The sequence below is a fragment of the Dasypus novemcinctus genome, chromosome 28 (genome assembly GCF_030445035.2).
Source record: "Dasypus novemcinctus isolate mDasNov1 chromosome 28, mDasNov1.1.hap2, whole genome shotgun sequence".
Lineage (NCBI taxonomy): Eukaryota > Metazoa > Chordata > Mammalia > Cingulata > Dasypodidae > Dasypus > Dasypus novemcinctus.
In genome coordinates this window covers 41,936,532-41,958,734 of record NC_080700.1, presented here as the reverse complement: position 1 = coordinate 41,958,734, position 22,203 = coordinate 41,936,532, and the positions used below count along the sequence as shown (strand labels likewise).

Below are 22,203 nucleotides of genomic sequence, written 5' to 3'. Positions count from 1 at the left end.
ACTGGCCATAAACAGAATCTTAAAACACAATATCCAAAGACACAGCTAATTTAGAGCAGAAACAGGTTCCTGAAATAATTATTTATTCAGAAAAAGAGGGAGAAGTGGTTGGCACCTTCACAATCACATTATTTCAGTTTTTCACATTTTTATAAATGTATCCTAAGAAACAGCAGAACGGTCAGAGAAAACTTTAGAAATCATATAAAGTCTGTCAAGCTATTTTTCACAGGAAGTGGCTATTTGCTAAGAGACTGGGAGGAAGGAAGGAATAATAAAAGAACAAAAGGAAAGGAAACAGGAAATCCAAAATGAGTCCAGCCATCACTGGGTATTGTTACTACAGAAAATTATTTAAAATTTCAAATGCCAGAACTGAGGAGAGAAAAATCCCAGTTTTCGTTCCCTACCTCCTTTTCACTATTAACTGTCCTGATTATTTTTAGGATTACTATCAGGTAGAAGAAACTGTAAACTAAGCCAGACCTTTCCAACCACACTAAGTGAAAAGGTTCATAATGAGCCCTTGACAACAGGTCTCTTCTTCCTGGAAACTGCAATTTACTTTATTTTTCTAACCAGAGAACATCTGCTGTGGTTTTGAAAGGTTGCTAAGGAAAGGTTTAAAAAAGGTGCTACAAAGTAAGCAAAATCTTTCTCCTGTTCTCCGCTGAAATATGTCACATTTAAAATTTAAAGTTTTATTCTAAATTGCGAGAGCCATTTAAGGCTTTGCTCGTTCTTCGTGCTCATCAAAAGCCGGGCATCATATCCACTCTTGGGTGACGGGGTGGGGAGGGCAGGGGGGTGGCAGTCTCTGATGGGAGAATTCCAGCAAAGCTTTCCCCCTGATTATCACAGCCCACACACGCTCATTAGCAAATCCTTCCAAGTCCTCCTGCTGCCACCTCCTTCCCATCCGCCTTCCTCCCTCCGCTGGGATCCTGAAGAGCCTCTGACTTTCCCATTTCCTCTGTTGCCCGCCTACGTCCCGTGCTCTAAACAGCAACTTCCTATCCTAGGTCGAGTTCTGATATCCTCCGCACGGTCGGCTCCAGCCCCGGCAACCCTCTGCCCTCATCTTCCTCCAGCCTCCCCTTGCTCCATGCGCTCGTCCCACTGGCTGTCTCACTGTCCCACCAACATGCCAAGTTCACCCCACCTCAGGACCCTGCACCCGCTGTCCCCTTCCGGGAATGCCCTTCCCCCAGATATCCAAAAGTTCAGTCCCTCGCTTCCTGGAGATCCCTGCACGGCACTACCTTTTCAAAGATGCCTACCCCTAGGGCCCATCTAAAGCAGCCTGATGTTCCCAAGCCATCGTTTTCATCTCGGGTTAGTCATCTGACGGCCACCATGGCAGCATGTCTGGGGATTTGCTTACTGTCCCTTACTCCCACCAGAATGTGAGCTCCACGACGCCAGGGACTTGTTCTGACCCACTGCTAAATTCCTTCGCACCAAAGCCATGCCCCGTCCTCAATAAATACTGGTTGAATGAGTGAGTGAATGAATCCATCTGTTGGTCTCCTAACAACTGCCGACCTATGAGTTAAAAAATGCAAACAATCCCCTTCTTCTTCAAATGAAATATTTTACACACAATTATAAGCAGCTGGTTGCTTGTATCCTTAGGATGACCCAAGTAGCCAAAAACCAGTGGATCGTGTGACACAGCACACCACAGGGTCTCCCCCGCTGCGTGCCCACCTTGTAATGAGTTCCCAGGAGACTAAACCCTCAGACCAAATCTGCTTGACCGCAGAGGATCCTGCAGCTGTGACTCTAACCCACAAGCATTCGCTGACTCCCCGGGGAAGTTCAGACAAGCTTTTTAAACTGCGGAGAGCAAATGGGATTACCACTGGGCAAGAAGTCAGCATTTTCTGTTTCTTTAAGTTTTCAGAACAGAATACAGCATCTAACCACAAACAAAAAGACAGTGTCAAACACATTTCCACAAACCTATTAAAAACCCAGATGAATTGAATTAACTTTAAGAGTAGGGGGCCAAAATCCGCGTGGCTATCGCTGCACAAGAGCCATGGAATTCAACGTGAAGTCAACACCGATAAAAGCTAGGGGGTGGCTTTAATCTATTTTAAAAATTCCCGTGTTTACTTTAACAGACGTTTTCGCACTGCTCTTTGGACATGCTACCAGGTTTATCTGAATCTGCTCTATTTTAACTTTTGTCCATGTAAAATAAAGTGATAAAGAGGCAGGATGAATAAAGCCGTAACATGAGTAAGATTTTTGCCTCCCTGCTCTATCTGCCAAGATAGTTGTGCCTTAAAGACCCTGTATAAATAAGAAATAACCGTGCAGTGATAACATCTATAATTGTACTCACTGTTCTGCACCAAATCCCTCAAGGCGCTCTGATTAGGACTTGATGGCCCTAAATATTGGCTAAAGCGATGCACAGTCTCCAGCCCAGCCAACCTGATGCACCTGCTCAATATTCTCAGTTCACACTTCCCACCTGTGCTCATTTCTGTCCTTCCTGGAAGTCCTCTTCATCCAAATATCTCTGCCACAATTCCACCCACTGCTCTCACCCTCTGCCTCTTCAAGCCAGCCTCTCACTTCTCCAGGCTCTTTGTGGCTAATAATACTTCTGTTCACAGCGTCTTTTTACAGTTCCCAAAGCATGTCACAAAACAGGTTTGGGCGACAAGGCAAATGTCCCTATTCCATGTTACGAATCAGGGAAAGGAGAGCTTTCTAGGCTAAGGGCCCCGTGGTGGTTCATCTGCCTTGTCTTTCCCTTATTGTGTTCATCAATGCTTGGACAAGGGTTTTGTCCCTGATTAGAGAAGAACGGATGCCTTACAGGGTCTGTTGACTATGTTGGTGGGAAGAGCCCTGGAAAACCAGGTTCTGGTTCTGACTCGCCATGTCTAGCTGTAGGATTTCCTCATCTGTTAGAGATGAGGGGGTTCAGTTTAGAGCTATCTCTGACCCTAAAATCCATGAGCAAGACGCTCACAGACACTGCTCCCTGGGTTGACATCTTCTAAAGGGACCATCGTGAGATCATCGGCCTCAAGTCGGCAAATCCCCAAACTCAAGAACCCCTGTAAATGTGGCGGAGGGGTCCTGGGCTGCCACGAGCCCACTGGAACTGAGTCCCCATGAGTCTTTCCTCATGAGGGGTCCCATTTGTGACACGACCGCTGCACCCCTTATCCCACGTAATCCTGACCACACCCGGTACGAGGTTGCGTCATGAGATCCACTACCAAAGCCTTTCGAGCTCTGTGTGACCCCTGACCTCCCACAACCCCAACACCTCCACCTATTCCCATTTCTCATACTAGGTCACATTGACAGAGGGACCCCCGATGGATCCTAATTCATTCCAACTCTTCTCATCACAGTCATCACCATTCTCCAAACCAAGGAAGGATTCTCGAAGTCGGAGCGTCGTGAGCTTCATTATCCCAAAGTTACCTGCCATCTCGCTGTCACCCTGCCTCGCTACTCAGCTCCACGGCAGGGGCCTCTTGGCAGTCCCTCCACCCACCTCCACCCCACCAAGCCCCCGAATGCAGCGGCAGGCTTCCACCAGCCTCCCGACACCTCTTCTCCCCTCTCCCTAACGTGTCCTACTAACAGCAGACAAGGCGACCCATGGGTTTTGCTTAGCGACACCGCCTGACTTCGACCCCCACAAAGCGCTTTGTGTCACAGGAAGGGCAGATGGAAAGAAGAGATAGAGAGGAAGTGGCGACGGAAATGGTGAGTCTGAGTGTGTGACCTGCACAGAAGGAAGCCCTCAGAAGGTTCATGTGAGTGGGTGTGGGAGGGGGTGGCTTACTCCCCGCTGTGGGGGTGCACCCGTGCTTGATGGAGCTCCTCTACCCTCACGTAAGCCACACGAGGCCAGCGGACAGGGCTTGGAGAGGCCAGGGTGCGGCGCCATGGTCACTGAGATGGCAGCCCCTTCCTCTCCCTCTGAGTACAAAGGGCAGCTCAGGATTTCCAGCCCTTGGCTAATGGTTCTTGGCTCCAAGAGAGAATATGGCAGGAGGAGAGGCACCTGCTTGGTAGGAGAACATGCATTACCAGCTAGGAAAGCGTGGGACTGGGTACAAAGAAGTAGGCTTTTTGGATAAAAGGACCACAAATGCTTACGGACGTGCTCTCGTCTTTGGCCTGATAGAAGAAGCGTTTGCCTTCTGCAGCTCCCAACAAAACCCATTCCAGTTCCCGAAGCACCCTGCGGCTCTGAGTCGCTCTCTGTTGTGAGCAAGAATTTTCAAAACATCCTCCACCCACACACCCCCTGCCTGTTGGGGATCCAAATGGCAGTGAATTCTTTCAGCTTTTGCTGGCAAAGGTAAAAAGAGCAGGAAGCAGAAAGCCCCGAGTTAGTTGTGCCTTCTCAAAGGTAGTCTTCACTGGCTTAAGATTGACCACGAGGTGCAGCGGTGCTCAGAGATGTATTCACCAAATGCAATGAATGTCTCATGATGACCGAGGAGGTTGTTGTTATGGGGGGAGGAGTGGGGGGAGGGGGTGGGGGGTATATGGGGACCTCATTTTTTTTAATGTAATATTAAAAAAATAAATAAAGACAAAAAAAAAAGATTGTCTTATATGCTAAATACTAAGCATGCTAGCTAACTTATCTGTGGAGTTCGCGCAGATTTGCTGGATAATGCTGATAAGCATAGTTTGTTCCTAAAAGCAATTTCATATTAAGACATTCAGTAAACACGCATTGCGTGCCCCACACATACCATACTCAAAAAGATGAAGCAGTAAACACAGCTTTGGGGATTCACTATAGAAAGTTCCTAACAATAATGCAAACTTGGAACTCACCCGAAGTAAATGCTCTTTTAAGGTTCCCTGATCTCTCTTTTAAAAAGGAAAAGAAAAGAGAAACATTAGCATATACTTGTCTAAGGCCATTAGAGGGTTCTACCCACACCAGCTACTCATAACACGTTGACTCATAGCAAACACGTCTACAGAAATGATGACTGAGAAGTGGAGCGTTTTTAATTTAGTTCCCAAGTTGTCTTTTGAGATTTACAATAAGGAAATGTGCGTGTTGAGCTTGTCATAATTAGATGTATTCTTGAATACGCGGTTCATAACAAATAGCAAGCATTCAGGCTTCTCTTCTGCCAGTGTTTTACTTGAAATTGCAAAGTACAGAATGCTATTTTTTCAGAAATGCTTAAATGCTTCAGCCACCTGTAAAATCACCCACGGTCCATGAGGCACCCATGCTCCGGCCCCTGGGAGCACTTCCCCGGGGTCCTCAGAGCCACCTACACCCCCCCACCGCAGACGCTCCAGCTTCAGGCCCCGGGGATCCCTCCGAGGGCCACCCCGCGCTGGGCGCACGGCGCAGGTCGGCACTGGGCCCCGACTTCTCGCCAGCTGTCCCTGCAGCAGCTCCCGCCTCACCCCACCCGGGGCCTGCTCCCCATCCTGCCCGCTCCCCCTCGCCCTCTGGCTGCAACCCTGGGGCGCCCTGCCCACCCACGAGCCGCTTCTCAAAAGATGCCTGCTTCTTCCACCCCAGCGGCCCCTCCCACCCTGATGTCCCACCATCTCCCCTCCCTTGGGCAGCAGGAGGCACACGAGCTGGGCAAGGGTCACACTTGGAACCAGATGAACCTCACTGGAGCCCCGCGCTGGCCGTGACCCCCCACCCCGAGCCTCCAGCTGCCCGCCCACTGCCAGGCACACAGCCTGCCTGCTCCACACTCTGATCTCCCACTGCGAAGACAGGGTTCACCCAGCCCGGCTCCCAGCCCGTTCTCCTCTGCTGTGTCCTCCTGGTCAGCCCTCTGGACCCCTCGGGCGCAGCTTCTGTGACCACCTTCCCTGAAGTCCCCAAGCCAGGAGCCCTCCTCCTCCTTGCACATCTGGGGACACTCACCCGGTACCCCCCTTCCACCTGCTGATGTGCGCTACAGCGCTGCATGCCGCAGTACCCGCCATCTGGGCTGTAAGCAGCTCAAGGAGGAAATGGGCCCGATTTCCACATTCCTTGCCCACAGTGCTTCCCCAGGGCAGGGACCTCATAAATGCTGCTTCAATGAATGGAAACAGGAAACACAGTATTAGCCTGCTTAAAAAAAATTTTTTTTTTAATTCTCCTATTCACACAGGACAGCAAAATTAGAGCTTATTTAAATGCTCCCACCAACAGAAGTCTGCATCCCTTCCCTGCCTGGGAGAGCGATCGCAGATGGACGCTCTGGAGCTGCGGGGAGGTGGTTTGCATAAACTTGCAATCTCCCCGGGTAGACTTTTCCTACAGCATTTTAAAAGGGAAGAAAAACAAATCTAAAAAGACACTCTAAAAGGCTGTGACCCCATTTCATAGACGTACTGTGGCCATAAGGAAAGCAGAGATATTAATTCTAAGTTATGCTATTTCTAGGGAAACCCCGGGGTAGGGAAATAACAGCCTTTTTGTGTCCAACAAGACAAGAAGATGCTGCCAAGTGGTCAGTGAACATTTTGTCACTTGACTGTTGATTTGGCTGTCTCTGGCATTATTTAAATTAGGATAGAAATGGATTTGAGATCGTACATTCAGGCTACAAAATGGAATCGGGACCTTAGAGCCTACAAAAATGCAGATGAACATTTTCTCTCTTTCTATTTTTTTGGTTTTTAAAAAGCTGTTCCCTTTTTAATTTCCTTAATGAAACAAAGCGAACTGCATTGAAGCAAGAGATTTTACGAGAACGGGTAGACTGAAAGGTTGTCCCTCTTTAGAAAAGCTGCCTACAGTCTTCGGCTCCTTATGGGTTTGGAAGGAACCCCAGGAAACGTGGAGTATGGTCCACCCTTGTGGCTTTGGTCAAGAAACTGGCCTCTTCTGTTCTCCAGGTTCACCATCTTTCAACGGGAAATGGTAACAAATACCCCTCTTGCCCCTCCAGAGCGAGAGGTTCAGACAAGACCACAGAGCCTCAGGAAGAGTCTTTCTAGCACTACCATGTCAAGGCTAAAGGCCCCCAGAGGTCCCAAGGAGGTGGTGGGAATGGACGGGGTCAGTTGGGTACCTGAAAAGGTCAAGGGAGGGAGAGGCCTCCAAGATAGCCGAGGCACCCACCTTTGGGTCTACCAGATGACGGACACCTCTACACAACTAGCACATGTGCAACCTCCCAGGGACCCTGGCCTCAGAAGGTCAAAGACTCAGGCACTCTGAAGGAACTTAGAGATGATCAAGTCCAACCCACTCATCTTACAGCACAACCCCCTGGTCCCTCTGCTGGTCAGTGGCTTAGCCAGAACCCGGCCAGGCCCTTCAATGGCCACATTTACAAATGAGGGCACCACAAAACCCTGTGAGAGCACGCATCTTGCTTCCAGCTCCTCGGTCATTAGCGCTTTGATATCTAAGTGTTACAAGTTGAACCGTGTCCCCCTCAAAGTTATCTGGAAGTCTTGGCCCTGGGAATGTGATCCCATTTGGAAATAGGGTCTTTGAAGATGTGATTTGCTAAGTGAGGCTGAACTGGACCAAGTTGGACCCTCATCTACCATGACTGGTGCCACCACCATGACTGGTGTCCTCAGAAGAAACGTGGTAAGCTGAGGCTGAACAGGATCAAGGTGGGCTCTCATCCACCATGATCATGTCATTGCCATGACTGGTGTCCTCAGAAGAAACGTGGTAAGCTGAGGCTGAACTAGATCACGGTGGGCTATCACCACCATGCTGGTGCCCTCAGAAGAAATGTGGCAAGCTGAGGCTGAACTTGATCAAGGTGACCTCTCACCACCAAGCTGGTGTCCTTAGAAGAAGAAACATGGACACAGATGGAGGACAGAGAGGGCAGAACCCCATGAACGGCCAGGATAGGACAGGGGCATAGGACAGACTCTCCCCACAGGTTTCAGAGTAAGTACAGCCCTGTGGGCACCTTGATTCCAGACTTCCAGTGTCCAGAACCAGGAGACAAGAAATTTCTGTTGTTTTTACAGCAGCCCCAACAAACCACGGCCAAGTGGGCTGACAATTAAAGCAGATGCTCAGGTGGGATAAGAGCTGCTGAAGCAGCCAAGAGATACAGAGAACCTGGTCAAGGACAACTTCCAAACCCCCACCGGCTGGAGACAGGGGTGATGCCACCTGTTGGCTGTTCTATCGCTCAGACAAGATGGTGGAACCTGGCGCTGGGCACTGAATGAGTGGCTGCTCCCCAGGAAAGTGTCTCCACCCCAAACTTCCCAAGACCACAGGAGAGCATCCCTGCATCAGAGGCGAGCCTCGCCGCAGAACCCATGCGCTTCTAAGGCCAGGCCACCCAGAGGCATGCCGAGGGCATTGTCCAGTCCCATGGCCATGCTCAGAGCTCAAGCCTTCTGGGTCTTCTCTAACAGCTGTCCATGGTTGGGTCCATGGCTGGGAAGGCTTTCACACCATCAGCTATTCCCCCCATAAAACACCCTCCAATGATTATGGGTGTCTGTTCCGAGAAGGGGCTGTTGATCCTGCCCTTAAAGAAAGACGAGAGAGAGGAAGGAAAGACCCGTGCGCCGAGGCTTTGGAAAGCAGGATTTCTCTCTCTTCGTGGCAGGTAGTTGCTCATGAGCAGAGAAGAGGGCAAAGGGGATAAGAAGCTTCCATGAATGTGCCCCCAAACCCAAACACAGTTGGGAGGTCTAATTTTAGGTTACACCCTTGATGGGGCACAGAATGTATGCAGCAGATTTCCTAGAAGAAGAGAGCAACCATACATCACCGTGATGACCTATGAAAGCAAGCTCATCCACCAGGAGGTTTTCAATGAAGAGAGACAGAGGGGGAGGGGAGAGGAAGGACGGAGCAGAGAGGGAGAGCGAGGAAGCGAAGGAGAGAGACAGAGAGACAGAAGGAGGGACGCAGGCAAGAGCAAACCACTGTTGTGGGAATCCCGCTGCCGGTGTCGCCCTAAAGCCACCAGAAGGTGGGTGCACAGGGAAGAGCAGTCCTTGGGGCTAAGAGTGGGTTCCAAAGCCACTGACCACCTACAGGACTCGGGCAAGTTTCTCCATTTCAGTCAAGGCCTCTACATGCGCCCGCTGTGTGCCAAACGCCGTGCTGGGCAGGGGAGAAAGCATGGCAGGTAGTAGAGGAGGATGACGGCAGCTCTCAGGGATCCAGTAGAGGGGCCACATTCAGCACCAGGTGACACTCGCTGAGGAACGTCCCCAAAGGCGAGCACCATTTCATTCAGAGTCATAACAAGAGGCTCAGGGCCCTCAGAGAATTGTCGAATTCTCACCGCTCCAAGGTCAGGATGGAAAGCGGAGCGTGAAATACCGGCAGCCCTCGGCGGTCCTGCTTAGCCTTTGACCTCTCTGTCCTCACACCCACAGCTCGTGCGCAGCCGAGCCCCAAACGTGTCGCCTCTCGCCCACCCCCGCAGCCCATGGCCGCCATCTTTGCTGGGAGCACAGCGATGGCACCTCTGCCAGGCAGCCCGCCTCTGCCCTTTCCCATGGCCGGGGGTCCTTTCCAGAGCCTAGAGGGCAGCTCCTCTCCTAAACGCCTGCACTGGCTTCCCATCTCGCTCGGAATCTACTCCCAAACTGTTGGTCTGGCCTCCAGACCACAAGATCTGCCCCGCCAGCCCCTCATCCCCGCCACCCTCCCCTGCCCATCACGCTGCCGTCCCCACTGCTCCCAGAACAGGCCGGGACTTCGCGCTTCCTGCCTGCAATGTCCTAGCCAGGGAATTCCCTCAGCCCCCAGGGCCCCCTACCCCCTAAAGGCCCGTCCTCTGCCAGCTTATCTGAACTGCGCGGTGGCTCTCAGCCTCAACGTGTTCTGCCCTCTGCATGGCTCTTAGCACCCATCTCTCCTGCTGTCGGGTGACTTATTCCCTGCCACTTCCCCTTCTAGCCTTTCAACCACACAACAGCAGGGCCCCGGCTGAGCTCACGGCCACGGCGGCTAGCACAGGGCCTGACTCAGAATAGACACGCCACTCCACAAAAGAGCAGAATCAGCCCCGATTCTGGAACCAGCTGTGCCTCTGGGTCGGGGAGGGAAGTGGCAGGGCTGGCATCAAAAGCTCCGAGGAGAGCAGGGTGGCCGGGGGAATAAAGGGAGGTGGGCGAGGCAGGCTGAGGCCAGGGAGAGGTGGTCCTGGCAGGGACCAGGTCCCCAGGAAGAGCCACTGCTAGGTCTGAGCGGGGAGGTGACAGGTCGGGGTGGCTTTCCAAAGGAGGGGGCTCCAGAGTGGATAAGGGGAGGCCTGGCCTTAGGAAGGGCTCAAGAGACGAGAAAGGGGGCTGGCTTCTGTGTCGGTTAGCTCATGTGTCAACTGGCCAGGTAGCTGTGCCCAGTTGACGGGTCAAGCAAACACTGGGCTAACTGTAATACAAGGACATTTATGGGCTTTAGTCACCAGGGAGTTCACTGCACAGATGGCTGATTACATCTATAATCAATCGAGAGATTGCTATCAGCAATGAGCGATGCTTTAGCCAATCAGCTGAATGCCTTAAAAAGGGAAGTGGTTTCAGCATTTAGAGAGAATTTCCAATTCATCTTTGGACAGCCAACGTCTCCTAGAAACTCATCAAGGACCTTCATCGAGTCCCTGGTTTGAAACCTCCCTGCAGAATTTGGATTTGTGCATCCCCGCAGTCACTTGAGAAAATTTCATAAAATCTCATACTATTGACAGGTATCTGCTGTGATTCTGTCGCCCTAGAGACCCCTGACTAACACAGCTTCCTTCACCTGTGAAGTGTTGGGCAGACTGCAGCAGTTTGATATTATTTATGAATTCCAAAACCAGACATTGATTACGTTTGCAAACTGGTCTGTTCCTCCGGCTATGATACCCTTTGATTGTGTTAAGTGGAAAGGTTTTACGTTTACTTGATTAAATCAGGATAAGGGCTTTGATTCGACCACGTCAGGAGGGTGGCTCAGGGTTGAGTCCCCGCCCCCTGGGTGCGCCATGTAAATGGACACTCACTCAAGAAGATACGGAGGAGGAGAGAACTTGGTCATTTAGGTCCTGCCATGTGACAGAAAGGAGACGGTCAAACAGCTAAAGACCCGGGAAAAGAGATAAGCCCTAAGCCAGCCTACAGCTGAGACCAGAAGAAGCTGGACCCATGGAGTCCTAAGAGAAAGAAGGAAGGAGAGACCAGGCAGAGCTCGCCCACCATCTTGCTTCAACATGTGGCAACTGACTTTGGTGAAGAGGTAACCTTGAGTTGGACTCTATAAGCTTCTACCCCAAATAAATACCCTTTTTAAAAGCCAATGGATTTCTGGCCCTTTGCATCAGCACCCCTTTGGCTGACTAAACACACACTAAAAGAGGGAATGCTTGGCCCATCGTCGTTGGCCGCTATGTAGGCTTGTGGGAGGGTGGCTTTCCATGGAGAGCCCCACACAGTGGTGCTTTGGGGGGGGGCTCTGGCTTCTCTGAGCCAGCCCCCAGGGTGGGGCAGAAGTCGGGAAGCCTCTGCAGGGGCCGAAGTGGGGTGAACTCTGAAGCTTCTGAAAAATGGCAAACCAGCACAAGAGCCGCCTCAAGGATCAAAATAATGAATTCTGAGGACAGTGACCGCGACTCCATTCCTCGCAGAGCTCGGCAGTTACACTGGCCCACCTGTGGCCGTCCCAATTTCCAATCACCTGGCAGTTTATGGAGCCTGAGACACAAATAGGGGAGACAGACAAGGCCACGCGTCCCCAGAGTGCGCTGTTAGGGACACTTGAGCCAAGAGAAGGGGCCAGGGGACTCCCTACCAGGTGGCTGACATGAGCCTTTGATTTCTGAGTTTAATCAATTACATTCTAACGTGAAAATTCACACGCAGCTCAGTCAAGAGTTGATAAAGCCAACGAGGAAGGCTGCGTGCTCTCACTGCAAATGCGCTCGTCAGGCCCAGCTCTCTCCATCTGCAGTCTTTCGAGGTCACCTCTCCTTTCATTTCCAGAGATGCTACTGTAGTCCCATCCGGCATCCCACAAACACTTACGAATGCCCACTGTATGCAAAGCAGCGCTCCAGGGGAGCCCAGCACAAATGAGCGTGGCACTGGGTATCCAGGAGGAGCTCAAAACCTGCCTCCCTCCTCCTCAAGAGGTAAAGCGCCCCGGAGGAACTCAGATGTTTGACACTTAGGTCCTCTTAGCTCAGACGTCCTCCTTGAACCCCTATGGCCCAGGGGGCAGCACGCTCTGCGCACAAGGCAGGGGGGAAAGAGGTGACCCACAGGGTACTGTCCCCGGGGCCATGGGCAGCGCCCAGTACTGCAGGTGAAGGCGGGACAGCCCCTCATCACAGCCAGATCTCGGGGGCACCCCCGGCCCCTGACTTGGCCGCCCGGGTCCCCCCAGCGCTGGCCCCACCGGCAGGGGGGATCCAGGTGCAGCCACGAAGGCCCGCGGGGCGCCCCTGCGCTGCGCATCCCCGCGCACCCCTGCTCCCGCACGCCCAGGAGGGCAGGTTCCCGCAGAAAGCGCTCAGCGGATCCAGGCCAAGGGCCGCCGCGGGGGGCGAGGAGGCAGGGAAGGTCCCAGCGAGGTGGACAAGCAGTTCAGACGAGACAGCAGGGAGCTGGGAGGCAGTGAGGTGGTCACACCCCAAAGGTCAGAGCCGGCGGTTCAACCTTGGGCCAGATCGCAGTGGATGTCAGGGCCGAGAGCGCACGGGGGAGAAGAGGTGTGCAAAGGTGGTGAGCGGAAAGGGGGGCCGCCGTGCCCTGGCTGCTCTCTGACCTCCACTTCCCACCATCCTAGGTCCCCCGTGCAAACAAGACGATGCCTTAACAGTGGCCACTGGCTGTACCGGACCGAAAACACGCTTCCACCAGCCAGGCCCTCGGGGTGTCGGGGATTTCTACCATTCTACACGATGCTTCCGCGAAAAACCACCCACACCTCTTTGTTCACTTGATGGACTGTTTTCTAGACTCACACTGCTGAACTGCTCTCCAAAAAGCTTACTCTCTCAACAACAGGTACCTGCAAAAGTATGTCTGCAAACCTAACAGGTGAAAATGGGTTCATCATAAAATGCTCATGGAATGCTAAATGAATGAATGTTAAATGAAATGAATGAATGAAAGGAAAGAGCACAGCTTATCCAAGCTCTGTAACTTACCAGTCGCGGAGACCGCAGTAACTAATTTAGCCTCTTTGAGCAACAGATTCATCATGCAGAAGAACAGAGAGATATTGCAGGGTCAGTTGCTGGACTTCACATATCCTGCCATAACCCACTGAATGGACTGGGGGAGAGTGCGATCTACAGGGTAAACTATGATCCATATGGTGCAGCAGTGCTCCAAAATGTGTTCACCGCATGCAATGAGTGTGCCACAATGATCGGGGAGATTGTTGGTGTGGGAGGAGTGGGGTGGGGGTGGGGGGTATACAGGAATCTCTTATATATTTTTTGTGATGTATGTATCTTCAAAAAAATACAATTTACAAAAATGATGGGGTGGGGGGATGGGGAGTGGGGTATAAGGGAACCTCATGTTTTTTATGATTTTTTAAAATGTTTTTTAATGTAACGTTCTTTGTGATCTATTAACTTTAATTTTAAATGTGTTAAAAACAAGAACAGAGAGTATCTGCAGTGTCTACTTCACAAGGACGTCATATGGCAGAATAAACGCTATTTGTGACAATGCTTTGAAGTGCAAACTGAAGGCCTCGCTGGGGCATGTGCCACGTGAACCTGGCGTAGTCAGGTAACGCATTGCAGCTCATCACACTAAGCCAGCCCCTTCCCTGACTCCAGTCATCACATTCCCCATTCCAAACCCCAGAGAGCGCCAGCTCTGGAGAGCCTCACCGAGGCTGACAGTCTACCCTTAAAATGCTTTTTAAAACGATTTCACCATTGAAGACTTCTAAGAAATGAGAGTAATCATACCACCTATTTTTAACCATTCAATGAAAGCCACCGGAAGAAAAAAAAAGTGTTTAAAAAAACTTCACCCATTTTTTTTTTCTCGCAAATTTCAAAGCCCAGCACTTCTGGTTAGGGAATTTTCTTTGGTGTAGTTTTACACCCAGTTTTACTACCGGGTTAACATTACAATTTAAGAGTAGGAAATGTTTTCATATTTTTCTAAAATTTCAACTCTAAATATTCCTGTTTGAGAAGAGCAGGAATAAAACTAAAGTGAGCCAACTCTGAGATTTCCCCTATGTTTTCGTTCATTGGGCAAGATAGGCCATTTACATCCTCAATTTACGAACACTTTAAATTCCAGACAATTCTGTAGAAAACAAGTTCATTTACTTGCACAAAATGCCATGATGCCAGAACAACTGCAAAGTGTGCCAGGTTAGCTTGTAAATCCATTAAAAATGGGAGCAACAGCTCTTTCCATGCCGCGGAAACAAATGCACTTGGTTAATTCATGGGAATAAAGTAGGTGGCATGACAGTTGCCTGAGTGCCAGCAACGCCAAGGCGCTGCCACCCTGGGCGGAAGGGGGCACTGGACGGGGCAGGGCCACCCTGGGCTGTCCGAGCCCACATGCAAAGCCCACTTCATGAATGAAATCCCGGGGCATACGATAAGGTGTGGTCATCTCACCCAAGACAACTCACAAGGAGGTGAGGATGGATGATCACCATACCAAGGAGCCAAGAGAGTCTATAGTTGCAAGCAAGAGAGTCCCAGCCATCAGCCGTATGGAAAATACGTCCCCTCTCGATTAGAGGTGGAGTGGACATCACCATCCCAGACTCCTCGGGACTGGGGAATGAACTATGGACCAGAGTGAACTCACTGGTATTCTACCACAGACCTTGTGATTCTAGCAGTGGAAGAACGTATATCACTAATGTAGAGGCAGTGGCCACCAGAGGATCTGAAGGCAGGGAGAGGGGAAAACAGGTATAATACGGGGGCACTTTGAGGACTTGGGAATTGTCCTGAATGATACTGCAACGACAGATACAGGCCATTGTATATCTTGCCATACCTACAGAATTGGGTAGGAGAAAGTGTAGACTATGATCCATGTTTAGTGGCAATGTTCCAAATGTGTTCATCAATTGCTATGAATGTGCCTCACTAACGGAGGATGTTGTTAATGTGGGAAAATGTGGGAGGTGTGGGGAGAGAGGCCTATGAGGACCCCCTATATTTTTTATGTAACATTTGTATAATCTAAGTATCTTTCAAAAAGTAAAATGAGATCATAGAAAAAAATTAATGATTAAAAAAAAAACAGGTGTGCTCAGTCTGTGGACAGCCTGCCCTCCTGCATGGGGTGGTCTGAAGCTGTATGGACCCCAGAAAAGCAGATGCTTGAAGTGGCTCGTCCCTGTGGGTGGGGCCCGTTGTCGGGAGGGCCACTTGACAAGGCCACTTAGTTGCGGGGTGGCCATTCAGGACGGGTCTTAATCCTCTAACTGGAGTCCACTGTTAGAGAACGGAATTCAGGCAGAGAAAGAGAGAGCCACGGATGCAAGAAGCTGAACATCGGTGAAGCCAGGGAGAGCCGCGAAAGACCCGCAGACGCCTCCACATGCGCTGCCACGTGACGGAGGGGCCCGGGTCCACAGGCAGCCCGTCTTCGGGAAAATCACACCACCCGGCCATTCGGACATTTTCCCAGCCTCAAAACCACGAGCAAATAAATTCCCATTGCTTGAACCCGCCCCCTTCCACGGGGTTTGCTTTAAGCAGCCGAGGAACCTGGCAATCTGAGATTGTTTTCTGAATCCCAAAAGGAGAACGATGGCGCCTGTAAACTCATCTGTTCCTCCGGGTGTGACACCCTTTGATTGCATTAAATGCAGGGAGGGGCCTCTGATGAAGTTTACTTGATGAGGGAAACGGACTTTGGCCCAGTGGTTAGGGCGTCCGTCTACCACATGGGAGGTCCGTGGTTCAAACCCTGGGCCTCCTGACCCGTGTGGAGCTGGCCCATGTGCAGTGCTGATGCGCGCAAGGAGTGCCCTGCCACGCAGGGGTGTCCCCCGCGTAGGGGAGCCCCACGCGCAAGGAGTGCACCCATAAGGAGAGCCGCCCAGCGCGAAGGAGGGAGCAGCCTGCCGAGGAATGGCGCCGCCCACACTTCCCGTGCCACTGACGACAACAGAAGCGGACAAAGAAACAAGACGCAGCAAAAAGACACAGAAAACAGACAACCGGGGGAGGGGAGGGGAATTAAATAAATAAAAATAAATCTTAAAAAAAAAAAAGAGTTTACTTGATGAAATCGACGTAGGGCTTCTGACGGGGTTGCGTCAGTACGGGGTGACTCAGGTTGAGTCCTGCCCACCTGGTGGGCCGACAGAGATGGACACTCACTCAAGATGACACACGGGGGGAAAGAGAGCTCTGTCGTTTTTGATCCTGGAACCCCTGCGAGAGAAAAGACCCTTGCCTGATGGCACACAGCCAGACCTTGGGAAGAGAGCCGAGAGGGATCTAGAAAGCCGGAAGGAAACAAGCCCTGTGCCGGGAGAGAGAGAGGAAGCCCTGAGAGAGAAGCCGTGCGCCAGCTGCGGCCGAGAGAGTCGGTGAGAAGACAACCCTGAGTCGGACTCTTCAGGGCCTTGTAACGGTGAGCTTTTACCCCAAATAAATACCCTTCGGAAAAGCCCACAGAGTTCTTTGCTTTGGCACCCCCTTGTTAGACAAATACACCACTTAAAGACAGAGAAATTCTACCCGGGGATGAGAACTGGATGCCATTTCCTGGCCCAGGGGCCCTTGAGAGAAGGAGAGACAACAAAATGTGATTTTCCTCCGCAGATTCAGGACACACGCTGCAGCGAAAGCAGCACTGGTTTGGGGGATTTGAAAAACAAGTTCTTAAACATTCCCAACCCAGGCATGCGATTCAGACATCTTGTGGGGTTCAACTCTCTGGCTCTCTCCAATGATTTCAGCACCTTTTAAATAAACACATGCCTTCCACTCCCTTGCTAGATGCCTACGCAAGTCCAGTGGTTGGGGGATATACGGGAAGGGGATGTCAGGTCCAAAGACCCCCAAGGAACACGCCCTGAAATAAAGAGAAGACTCCGTCTTGCTTGAGTTCAGGTCCAGGAGGAGCCTGGGCTCGGTGGGCCCCGGAACGGGAGACCCCCGGCCCTCAAGGCCTGTCACAGTGGAGGACAGCCAAAAGCTCTCACCTTGGCCAACAGTCAGCCCCGCTCAGTTCTCGGTCTCCCGCCTGCCAACAACAACGACAGCTACAATAACAATAACCATACTGCTACTGGTCAGAGCTGCTGGCTTCCTGCTCTGCTGAGCCCTCTGCTACCGGGAGGCAGGATGCACTGAAATTCAAGGCTCAGCTCAGGGTTTCATCCCAGCTCCACCGCTGCTGCCCCGTGAGGCTTCGGCATCGCCTGCATATGGGGGATGACAATCACTTCTACCTTACAGCGTTCTTCGGAGGATTAAACAGCAAAAGGCTCAGCAGGGCAGGGACTTTACTTATTGTACCTTTGCTCAATAAAGACGGGAAGTGGACATGGCTCAACTGACAGAGTGGCCGTCTACCATATGGAGGGTCCAGGGTTCGATCCCTGGGGCCTCCTGACCCATGTGGTGAGCTGGCCCACGGGCAGCGCTGCCGTGTGCAAGGACTGCCCTGTGCCACGCAGGGGAGCCCCATGTGCAAGGAGCACACCCCACAAGGAGAGCCGCCCTGTGTGAAAAAAACGCAGCCCGCCCAGGAGTGGCACCACACATGGAGAGCTGACGCAGCAAGATGACGCCACGAAAAAGAGACGCAGTTTCCCGGGGCCACCAGATAATGCAAGCAGGCGCAGAAGAACACACAGCAAATGGACACAGAGAGCAGACAACAGGGGGGACAGGGAGAGAAATAAATTAGATCTTTTAAAAAAATAAAAAATTTAAAAATAGATAAATATTACCAGTGGATATTACTTTTTTCCTCTCTTTTTTTTTTCCCCTCTCAGCAGGGAACAGAAACAACTCATCAGCTTTTATCTGTCCGTGGAGGGTACGCAGCCAGTGAGTTTGTATAAAGGCAGCTGGCAGCTGAATTTCTGCCTTTTGAACCACACTTTGTGTGCACTAGCAGAGCTGGCTATTTTGTGGACTCCTGCTGTGCATCCTTCCAAGAATGAATCGCCCCCTGGGAGCTTATCCTGAGGATCAAAATCCAGATTTTCAGTTATTGGATTTGCCAAAAATGGTTGGATTTTTTTTTTTTTTAAATCCTCACAACTTTGCAAAGAAACTGAGGCCCAAGACCCCAAGAAAGCTCATGGCGAGTGGGGACAGAAGACACGATCTGCCTGGCTCCAAGGGCCACCGGCGCTCGCCCCGCCAGGACCGAGTCAGCAGGCCTCAGCAGGACGGGACGTCCGACCAGGTCCAATGTCTGCCCCTCGGCCGCTCCGTCTGCTCGTGTCACCTCCCCTGAAACCTGCAGGGAGCCGCCACCTCCAGGTGACTCCCAGGCAAGCAGCGCCACTCTGCCTCTCTGCCCTCCTCTCTGCTTCCCTCCCTCCTCTTTGTCTCTCAAGAGAAACAACTTTGCATGGAGAAAGAAGTTAGAGGTTTGGTCTCACACGTTCAAATTTTATTCTTTTAATCACGACTCATCTTTCTGGTGGTGTAGCAGTTGAGAGAGGTTCAATTATTTGTGTATAGAAAGGCCAGGACTCAGGAATGATTTTGAGAAGGAAAAATGGTTTATTGACGGCCGGCGGGACTCGGGAGCTTTCTGTTTCAAACCCGAGCCCCGAACAAGACTTTTGAGTTCTTTTTATACAGAGAGGAAAGGCCAAATGGTGCTTTTGTATCAGTTCTCAATAGGCTTGAATTAGCATCTATCTTCCACATCCTAGGTAAGCTTTTAGCATGGACTTCATATATTCTAGATAAGCTTTTAGCACATTTGGTTTGCATTTCCCCTGAATATTTAAAGTTTATAGAATTTGCATTGATAAACTGTTTCCTGGGACTGGAGTCGTTGCCGTGGTTACCAAGAGCCAGGCTGCAGCCTCTCATCATCCCACACCCACGAGTCAGGACAGACAGCTTAGGTTAAGGTTATCTCCAAAGAGACAAAGAGCCCCCCACCCACAGCCCACATCACTGGAAGTTGCCTGGCTTTCCCAAATCTCAACGTCTTCATTGCAAACTGATGCTAACCTCACCCAAGCGGGCGTCCATGAGGCTCACCTGACATAAACAACGCAAAGAGCCCCTGTCGCCGCCCCTGGCCTGGCACAGGCAGGCAGTGACAGCCGCTCCAGCAACCTCCTGTCCTGTCTTCCAGGAGGTCTGGACCCAAGGCACCTTCTCAGGCCGAGAGAGCAGGCCCACGCGTGCGTGGGGAACAGCTGGGTGCGCCCTGGTCCTTGGAGAGGTGGGCCGTCCACCCAGTGTTCAGGAAGAGCGCTGCGCCCCACGCTTCAGAGAGGGTGGAGCATTCACCGGGGTGGCAGAGAGGCTGGCCGCCACCCCAGTTTTCTCAGAGGTGGAGCCTTGTCCCCCAGGGATTGCAGACAGTCTACCCATCCCCCAGGCTAGAAGAGGATGGACCCTGCAACCCAGGGCTCGGGGACAGGCAATGGGCAGGGCAGGGGCTGCCGCTCCATCGGGCCTAGGGGACAGACGCCGTTCTAGAGATGACCCTCGGACCTTGAACGAGAATGGAGTGTACCCGGCAGGGTTTGGGGCCCAAGGCCCCTGGTTTCCTTCCAATTTCTCCCCCAGGGAATGGGACTGTTTAAAATAGGTCTGTCCCTCCTCTGTGTATCAGAAGCACCTAACTTGTCCTCCGGGTTTCACAGGTCCACAGATCTCGGGGAACTGTGCTCCAGGACAGACCGCACCTGTAACCAATTTTGATGAGACTTTGTACTAAGCATTGTATCTAAAATGACTTAAGCCTTTGGGGATATTGTGTTGGATTGAACGTAATTTGCATGTGGAAAGAACAGGTCTTTTGGGGGTCAAGTGTGGTGGTTTGGGCTGCAGATAACCTCAGAAAAGCGTGCTCTTAAAGTTGAGTAGTCTCATCAGAAGATCCCATTGTAAATAAGATCTTATGATCAGACTAGTCAGTTAAGATGTCACCCGCTTCGTTCAGAATGGGAGCTAATCCTATTACTTGAGTCCTTTGTAAACAGAAGGAATGCAGAGGAGAGAGAAAACCACAGAAGCCAGAAGCTGAACTCAGGGATACCCGGAAGAGAAGGAGAGCCCAGCAGATGCCGCCATGTGCCTTGCCATGTGGCAGAGGCGCCGGGGTCGCCAGCAGCTGGTCTTCAGGAAAAAAGCATTGCCTTGATGATGCCTTGATTTGGACATTTTCTCGGCCTCAAAACTGTGAGTAAATTCCCATTGCGTAAGCCGAACCATTGCAGGGTGCTGCTTTGAGCGGCCTAGGAAACTAGAACAAAACGCCTGTTTTGTCCTCATGTCCTCCACAGGACTGACCCTTGACTGCAAATTCCACGTCTCCCTTCTCTGTACCCCAGGGACTGGCACATGCTAGGTGGCTTCCAATGTGTCGGTAGAAGTGAAAATGGAAATATACATAAGTGGCTCAACAGCTAATTGGAAGAAGCTGAATCTGAACACACAGAAGCAAGAATCTGAATGGCAGAACTTCAGAGCTGGAAGGAATGTTTGCATTCATCTCGTCCACTTTCATCCTGTGTAAGGCTTTACCAGAGGGAGACGTCAGCTGCCCAAGCTAGTGCAGTAAGAGACGCTTTGCCTGGTCATTTCAACAGACTCAGAATATTCAAGTGGCAGGTGGGAATCTATCACACAGCCACACCCAGGGATAAACCTTGGTGGTGAGACTAGAGGTAGCATTAGGCTAACTCTCTTTTGCGTGGAAGAGCTGCGTTTTGTTCCTCTGGCTGTCCCCGAGAACATTCCTAGTGGCCAGGTGCAGAGGCCCAGGGCCCCTGACAAGGCGAACAGCACCGAACAATTCCAAGGAGAGTACAATTACAGCCACCTTACTTCCTGAGTAAGTGCCAAAATGAAAGAAAACGAGGGCAACGCCAACTTTAGAAACACTCCCCTACGGACTTCTGCCCTTCCAGAAAAAAAAAAAACAGAAGTAGGGGAGACACAGGTGTGGATTTTAAACAGCAATTTTCACGACGGTTTCGCCTTTTATGATTCCGTCCCTGGGGCTCTCTGTGTTTGCCTTAGTTTGCCAGAGCTGCTATATATATAACGCACGGCACAGATGAGCTGGTTGAACAACAGGGATTTACGGCTGTGCAGTTGGGGAAGCCAGAGGTCCACCGTTCAGGCTCAGGCCTCTCAGGGGTCCCAGCACTCTGGGGGGTTTACTGGTGGCCTGTTCATCGGGCTCTGCCTCCACGTGGCAGTCTCTCCCCTCCAAGTCCTCCTGTGTCCAAATTTCCTCTTCTTTAAAGGACCCTGGCCCTAGCAGGCGAAGGCCTCACCTTAACGAATAAATAGCACCTCCAAATATCCCATTTACCGACGGTCTCACGTCCACACGACATGGGCTCAGGACTCAGGACTTAGCACGTCCTCGTGGGGGGCCTGCTAAAATCCATAAGATCACTCTGGTGGAGGTGCAGGATCCATGTGGGAAGAGCGAGCTTTCCAAGCTGGAGCACCCAGGGAGCAACTGCAGACCTGCACCCACACACACACGAGACACAGCCACCACCAACGGGGGACCAAGGAAGAGCACGTGGCTAACACTCAGACAGAAACGTTCCAACAAAAGGAACCAGGCCGGGGCCCCCCACACGTCCCCGCTGCCACCCTTCCTCGTGGGACACCCTTCCTCGTGGCTCTGGGCACCCAGCCGCAGAGTGTGAGCCCCGTCCTGGCCGCGAGGGCCCCTTGACCAACACCTCCCCTCGGCACAGCGAGTCCACGGCAGCAGGGCCTCACCTTCCCGTCTCGGTAGGAGAGTCACTGATTCCAACATACTGGGAATCTGTTTCTTTTTGTTGCATCATCTTGCTGCATCAGCTCTCCGTGTGTGCGGCGCCATTCCTGGGCAGGCTGCACTTTCTTTCACGCTGGGCAGCTCTCCTTACGGGGCACACTCCTTGCGCATGGGACTCCCCTACGCGGGGACACCCCTGCGTGGCACGGCACTCCTTGCGCACATCAGCACTGCACATGGGCCAGCTCCACATGGGTCAAGGAGGCCCGGGGTTTGAACCGCGGACCCCCCATGTGGTAGGCGGATGCCCTAACCACTGGGCCAAGTCCACTTCCCCCA

At 51.7% G+C, this 22,203-nt stretch overlaps 1 protein-coding gene across 1 annotated transcript in view; it reads right to left on the bottom strand.

The window, feature by feature from the left end:
- Positions 1-22,203, bottom strand: part of ZDHHC14 (zinc finger DHHC-type palmitoyltransferase 14) — a 284,932-nt gene that overhangs the window by 158,801 nt on the left and 103,928 nt on the right. The gene's annotated exons all lie outside the window — the stretch shown is intronic.